The 6672-nt window shown below is 63.4% G+C and overlaps 1 non-coding gene across 1 annotated transcript; it reads left to right on the top strand.

Moving 5' to 3' along the window:
• Positions 1-1745: 1745 nt before the first annotated feature.
• Positions 1746-1864, top strand: LOC131870602 (5S ribosomal RNA). Its single transcript, XR_009368907.1, has one exon. It is a non-coding gene; the product is annotated as a 5S ribosomal RNA (ribosomal RNA).
• Positions 1865-6672: the final 4808 nt, after the last annotated feature.

Genomic DNA, 6672 nt, shown 5'->3' with positions numbered 1-6672 from the left:
AGGGTGGGTAGGTGCTAGGGTTGGTGTCAGGGTGGGTGGGTGCTAGGTTGGGTTCCAAGGTGGGTGCGAGGGTGAGTGTCAAGGTGGGTCACAGGTTAGGTGCTAGGATGGGTGAGTGCTAGGGTGCAAAGGTGCCAGGGTGGGTGCTAGGATGGGTCGATGCTAGGGTGAGTGGCAAGGTGGGTCCACAAGTGTCAAGGTGGGTGCCGAGGTGGGTGCCAACTTGGGTTCCAAGGTGGGTGCCAAGTGGGCGACTGCTATGGTGGATGCCAAGGTGGGTCACGGGGTGGGTGCCAAGTTGCTAGGTTGTGTTCCAAGGTGGGTGCCAACGTGGCTGCTAGGGTGCGTGGGTTAAAGGGTGTGTCACAACGTGGGTGCCAGGATGGGTGCGCACCCACACTGGCCAAGACGGGTGCAAGGTTGGGTTCCAAGCCCGGTCACAGGCTGGGTGCTAGGATGGGTGGGTGCCAAGGTGGGCACCAGGGTGGGTGCACCCACCCTGGCCAAGGTGGGTCACGGGGTGGGTCCTAGGGTGGGTAACGGGGTGGGTACTAAGGTGCGTGCCAAGGTGGGTCATGGGGTGGGTGCCAAGGTGGGCACCAGGGTGGGTGTGCACCAACCCTAGCCAGGGTAGGTCACGGGGTGGTTGTCGGGGTGGGCGTCAAGGAGCCAAGGTGGGTGGCAAGTAGCCAAGTTGCGTGCCAAGGTGGGTGTCGGGGTGGGTGCCAAGGATCCAAGGTGGGTGCCAAGGAACCAAGGTGGGTGTCTGGGTGGGTGCCGAGGTGGGAGCCAGGGTGGGTCCCAAGGTGAGTGCAAAGGTGGGTGCCAGGGTCAAGGTGAGTGCCAATGTGGGTTCCAAGGTGCCAGGGTCAGGGTGAGTGCCAATGTGGGTTCAAAGGTGCTAAGTTGGGTGCGAGGTTGGGTGCGAGGGTGGGTGGGTGCCAAGGTGTGCTAGGTGGAAGCCCGGGTGGGTCGGCATCCCATGGGTGTCGAGTTGGGTGCCTGATGGGTGCTTCTTGTCAAGTTTTAGTCGTCGGGACTCATTTCGAGCCTTAGAGGTCGTTTCTTGTCCGGTTGCCCTGTCTTCGACCTGGGAACCCAATTTTGGTCCTCGGGTCCCATTTTTTTTTGTCTCGCATCCCACTTTTGGCCTGTGGCCTTTTCGGGGTCGATTCTCGTTTTGGGCATCAGAGCATGTTTCTTCTCCTAAAACCCAATATTTGTTTATTAAGTCTCGGAACACATTTTTGTTCTCGTGGACCCATCATGGGTCTTGGAACGCATTTGTGGTCCTTGGGTCCCATTTTGCATCCCGAAACTTGTGTTTTGGTGCTTGATCCCTATTTTGGGTGCCCACCTTGCACCAAGTGCGCACCCGGGGCAAACCGAGCGCCTTGGTGCACCGGGGCAAGATCGAGCGTGCACCCGAGGCGCCCCGAACATGCACCAAGGTGCACTCGGCCCACATGTGAGCGCAGGTCGTTGCGCCCGAGGTGGTGTGTGGGCACCGCGTTGCAGACGGGACACTGCACGCACACGACGCCCCGTCCAGGTGCACGCACGTAGGCCGGGCCGGGTGCACACCCGACGCCCTAGCAAGGTGCGCGCACCCGGGCAGGGCTCACACTTGGCGAACGGGGCGCACTTCGCGAGGGAGGGTGTGCACCTCGACGGGGGTGGGTGGCCGGGGTGGATTCGCACGTGGGTCGCGGTTTGCTAAGTACACACTGCGACAAGCTCATAACGGGTGCGATCATACCAGCGTTAGTGCACCGGATCCCATCAGAACTCCGCAGTTAAGCGCGCTTGGGCCGGAGTAGTACTGGGATGGGTGACCTCCCGGGAAGTCCCGGTGTTGCACCCTTTTTTAGTTTTTCGCCGGGCGTCGCAATGCTATTTGAATAAACCTTTTGCCCGTTTGCGTTCTCGTCGGGGCCGGGCCGGGCCGGGGTGCGCTGCCCGCACTACCGCGCGCGCGGGGGGCGACACCGAGCGCGCACCCGAGGCGCCCCGAGCACACAGGCCACGGTGCAACCCGGGCGTTGTGCGCGCACCCCGGTGCGCCCGAGGTGCTGCGCGCGCACCCAGGTGAAATCGGTGTGCACCTCGGCCAGTGCGCGCTCGGTCGAGTCGCGCACGTTGGCCAAGGTGCACGGTGATGTTTCTTACTCTAAGGTTCCGCACCAGACGCCCGGGACAGGTGAGCGAAGCTGGGCGGGGCCGGGTGCGCGGCCGGGGCAGGTGCACGCAGCTGGAGAGAGCTTTGGAGCACACCAGAGGTGCGCACCTTGGAGCACACTTCGGAGCGCACCAATGATGCGCTCCATTCAAAAGTTTCCTGAAAAGGCAAAAAAAGTTGAGATTATAGAATTTCCCACTTGAGAGATTGTAAAAAAAAAAAATTTAAAATGAAGGAAACGCGGGTGCCAAGGTGTGCGCGCCCGGGTGCGCAGCCCAGCCAAGGTGTGCGCACCAAGGCGCCCACCCTGGCGAAGGTGCACGCAAGGTGCGCACCCGAGGCAAACCGGACAATTAACCCAACTTTCGACTTCGCGCGCACCTGCGCACCTTGGAGCGCACTTCGGAGCGCTCCTTGGTGCGCACCAATCTTGGGCACCTCGGAGTGCACCATGGCGCCCACCAAGGTGCGCACCCGGGGCAAACCGAGCTCCGACTTCGTGCGCACCTTGGAGCGCACGAAAGGTGCGCACCATGGCGCCCACCAAGGTGCGCAGCCCAGCCAAGGCGTGCGCATCAAGGTGCGCACCCTGGCGAAGGTGCGCACCCGGGGCAAACCGAGCTCCGACTTCGTGCGCACCTTGGAGCGCACAAAGGGTGCGCAACCCAGCCAAGGTGTGCGCACCCCGGGCAAACCGAGCTCCGAATCGTGCGCACCTTGGAGCACACTTCGGAGCCCTCCTTGGTGCGCACCGATGTTGCGCACCTCGGAGCGCACCCGGGGAAAACAATGCAATTAACCCGACTTTCGACTTCGTGGGCACCTCGGAGCGCTCTCGGGTTCGCACCTCGGAGCACACCGAGGTGCGCACCTTTGATGCGCTGCCTTCACCAATTTCCAGAAAAGGCAAGAAAACATTGAGAAGGTGTGCGCACCGAGGTGCCCACCCTGGCGAAGGTGCACGCGAGGTGCGCACCCGGGGCAAACCGGGCTCCGACTTCGTGCACGCCATGCTGCGCACCTTGGAGGGCCATGGTGCGCACCTTGGAGCACACTTCGGAGCGCTCAATGGTGCCCAACCCAGCCAAGGTGCCCACCGCGGCGAAGGTGCACGCGAGGTGCGCACCCGGGGCAAACCGGGCTCCGACTTCGTGCACGCCGCACCTTGGAGCACACTTCGGAGCGCTCCTTGGTGCGCACCAGGGCGCGCAACCCAGCCGAGGTGCCCACCCCGGCGAAGGTGCACGCGGGGTGCGCACCCGGGGCAAACCGGGCTCCGACTTCGTGCACGCCATGGTGCCCACCGCGGCGAAGGTGCACGCGAGGTGCGCACCCGGGGCAAACCGGGCTCCGACTTCGTGCACGCCGCACCTTGGAGCACACTTCGGAGCGCTCCTTGGTGCGCACCAGGGCGCGCAACCCAGCCGAGGTGCCCACCCCGGCGAAGGTGCACGCGAGGTGCGCACCCGGGGCAAACCGGGCTCCGACTTCGTGCACGCCATGGTGCCCACCGCGGCGAAGGTGCACGCGAGGTGCGCACCCGGGGCAAACCGGGCTCCGACTTCGTGCACGCCGCACCTTGGAGCACACTTCGGAGCGCTCCTTGGTGCGCACCATGGTGCCCACCAGGGCGCGCAACCCCGCCGAAGGTGCACGCGAGGTGCGCACCCGGGGCAAACCGGGCTCCGACTTCGTGCACGCCGCACCTTGGAGCACACTTCGGAGCGCTCCTTGGTGCGCACCAGGGCGCGCAACCCCGCCGAAGGTGCACGCGAGGTGCGCACCCGGGGCAAACCGGGCTCCGACTTCGTGCACGCCATGGTGCGCACCAGGGTGCCCACCGCGGCGAAGGTGCGCACCCGGGGCAAACCGGGCTCCGACTTCGTGCACGCCGCACCTTGGAGCACACTTCGGAGCGCTCCTTGGTGCGCACCAGGGCGCGCAACCCAGCCGAGGTGCCCACCCCGGCGAAGGTGCACGCGAGGTGCGCACCCGGGGCAAACCGGGCTCCGACTTCGTGCACGCCATGGTGCCCACCGCGGCGAAGGTGCGCACCCGGGGCAAACCGGGCTAGGACTTCGTGCACGCCGCACCTTGGAGCACACTTCGGAGCGCTCCTTGGTGCGCACCATGGTGCCCACCAGGCCGCGCAACCCAGCCAAGGTGTGCGCACCAAGGTGCACGCGAGGTGCGCACCCGGGGCAAACCGGGGTCCGGCTTCGTGCACGCCGCACCTTGGAGCACACATCGGGGCGCTCCCGGGTTCGCACCGGCGTTGCGCACCGTGGTGGGCACCTCGGAGCGCACCGTGGTGGGCACCTCGGAGCACACCAAGGTGGGCAGCGAGGTGCGCACCTTTGATGCGATGCCTTCACTAATTTCCATAAAAGGCAAAAAAAAACGAGATTTTAAAATTTCCGTTTTGAAAGATAGTGAGAAAAAGGGAATGCTGGTGCCATCTTGAGCCCGCCCTGGTGCGCAGCCCAGCCAAGGTGTGCGCACCAAGGTGCCCACCCTGGCGAAGGTGCGCGCCCGGGCAATTAACCCAACTTCCAACTTCGCGCGCGCCAGGGTGGGAGCGCACCCAACAACCGGGCCTGGGAAGAGCCAATGCGAGAAACCCCACCAAACGCTCTGACAAAAAAAGAGGGGGCGCTCCAGTAACCCCGCTTCGGAGCGCACCCTGGGCAAACCCAGCCAGGGTGCCCACCCCGGCCAAGGTGCAGGCGAGGTGCGCACCCGGGGCAAACCGGGCTCCGACAACGTGCACGCCGCACCTTGGAGCACACTTCGTAGCGCTCCCGGGTGCGCACCTCAGAGCACACCAAGGTGGGCAGCGAGGTGCGCACCTTTGATGCGCTGCCTTCACTAATTTCCAGAAAAGGCAAAAAAAAGAGGAGATTTTAAAATTTCCGTTTTGAAAGATAGTGAAAAAAACGGAACGCGGGTGCCATCTTGAGCCCGCCCTGGTGCACAGCCCAGGTAAGGTGCCCACCCTGGCAAAGGTGCGCACCCGGGCAATTAACCCTACTTCCGACTTCGTGCGCGCCAGGGTGGCAACCGGGCCTGGGAAGAGCCAATGCGAGAAACCCCACCAAACGCTCCGACAAAAAAAGAGGCGGCGCTCCAATAACCCCGCTTCGGAGCGCAGCCGGGGCAAACCCAGCCAAGGTGCCCACCCCGACGAAGGTGCACGCGAGGTGCGCACCCGGGGCAAACCGGGCTCCGACAACGTGCACGCAGCACCTTGGAGCACACTTCGAAGCACTCCCGGGTGCCCACCGGCGTTGCGCACCGTGGTGGGCAGCGAGGTGCGCACCTTTGATGCGCTGCCTTCACTAATTTCCAGAAAAGGCAAAAAAAAATGAGATTTTAAAATTTCCGTTTTGAAAGATAGTGAAAAAAACGGAACGCGGGTGCCATCTTGAGCCCGCCCTGGTGCGCAGCCCAGGCAAGGCATGCGCACCAAGGTGCCCAACCGCGGTGCACGCCCGGGGCAAACCGGGCTCCGACTTCGTGCAGGCCGCACCTTGGAGCACACTTCGGAGCGCTCCTTGGTGCGCACCATGGTGCCCACCAGGGCGCACCCGGGGCAAACCGGGCTCCGACTTCGTGCACGCCGCACCTTGGAGCACACATCGGAGCGCTCCCAGGTTCGCACCAGCGTTGCGCACCTTTGATGCGCTGCCTTCACTAATTTCCAGAAAAGGCAAAAAAAAACGATATTTTAAAATTTCCGTTCTGAAAGATAGTGAAAAAAACGGAACGCGGGTGCCATCTTGAGCCCTTCCTGGTGCGCAGCCCAGGCAAGTTGTGCGCACCAAGGTGCCCACCCTGGCGGAGGTGCGCGCCCGGGGCAATCCGGGCTCCGACTTCGTGCACTGCATGGTGCCCACCAAGGCGCGCAACCCAGCCAAGGTGCCCACCGCAGCGAAGGTGCACGCGAGGTGCACACCCGGGGCAAACCGGGCTCCGACTTCGTGCACGCCGCACCTTGGAGCACACTTCAGAGCGCTCCTTGGTGCGCACCAGGGCGCGCAACCCAGCCAAGGTCTGCACACCAAGGTGCTCACCCCGGCGAAGGTGCACGCGAGGTGCGCACCCGGGGCAAACCGGGCTCGGACTTCGTGCACGCCGCACCTTGGAGCACACATCGGAGCGCTCCCGGGTTCGCACCAGCATTGCGCACCTTTGATGCGCTGCCTTCACTAATTTCCAGAAAAGGCAAAAAAAAAAAAAAAACGAGATTTTAAAATTTCCGTTTTGAAAGATAGTGAAAAAAACGGAACGCGGGTGCCATCTTGAGCCCGCCCTGGCGAAGGTGCGCACTCGAGGCAAACCGGGCAATTAACCCAACTTCCGATTTCGTGCACGCCAGGGTGGGTGCGCACCCAACAACCGGGCCTGGGAAGCCCCCATGCGAGAAACCCCACCAAACGCTCGGACAAAAAAAGAGGGGCCGCTCCAATAACCCCACTTCGGAGCGCACCAGA

This window comes from Cryptomeria japonica, unplaced genomic scaffold, assembly GCF_030272615.1.
Source record: "Cryptomeria japonica unplaced genomic scaffold, Sugi_1.0 HiC_scaffold_338, whole genome shotgun sequence".
Lineage (NCBI taxonomy): Eukaryota > Viridiplantae > Streptophyta > Pinopsida > Cupressales > Cupressaceae > Cryptomeria > Cryptomeria japonica.
The sequence above is the reverse complement of the archived record's forward strand: the minus strand, read 5'-3'. Positions and strand labels throughout refer to the sequence as shown.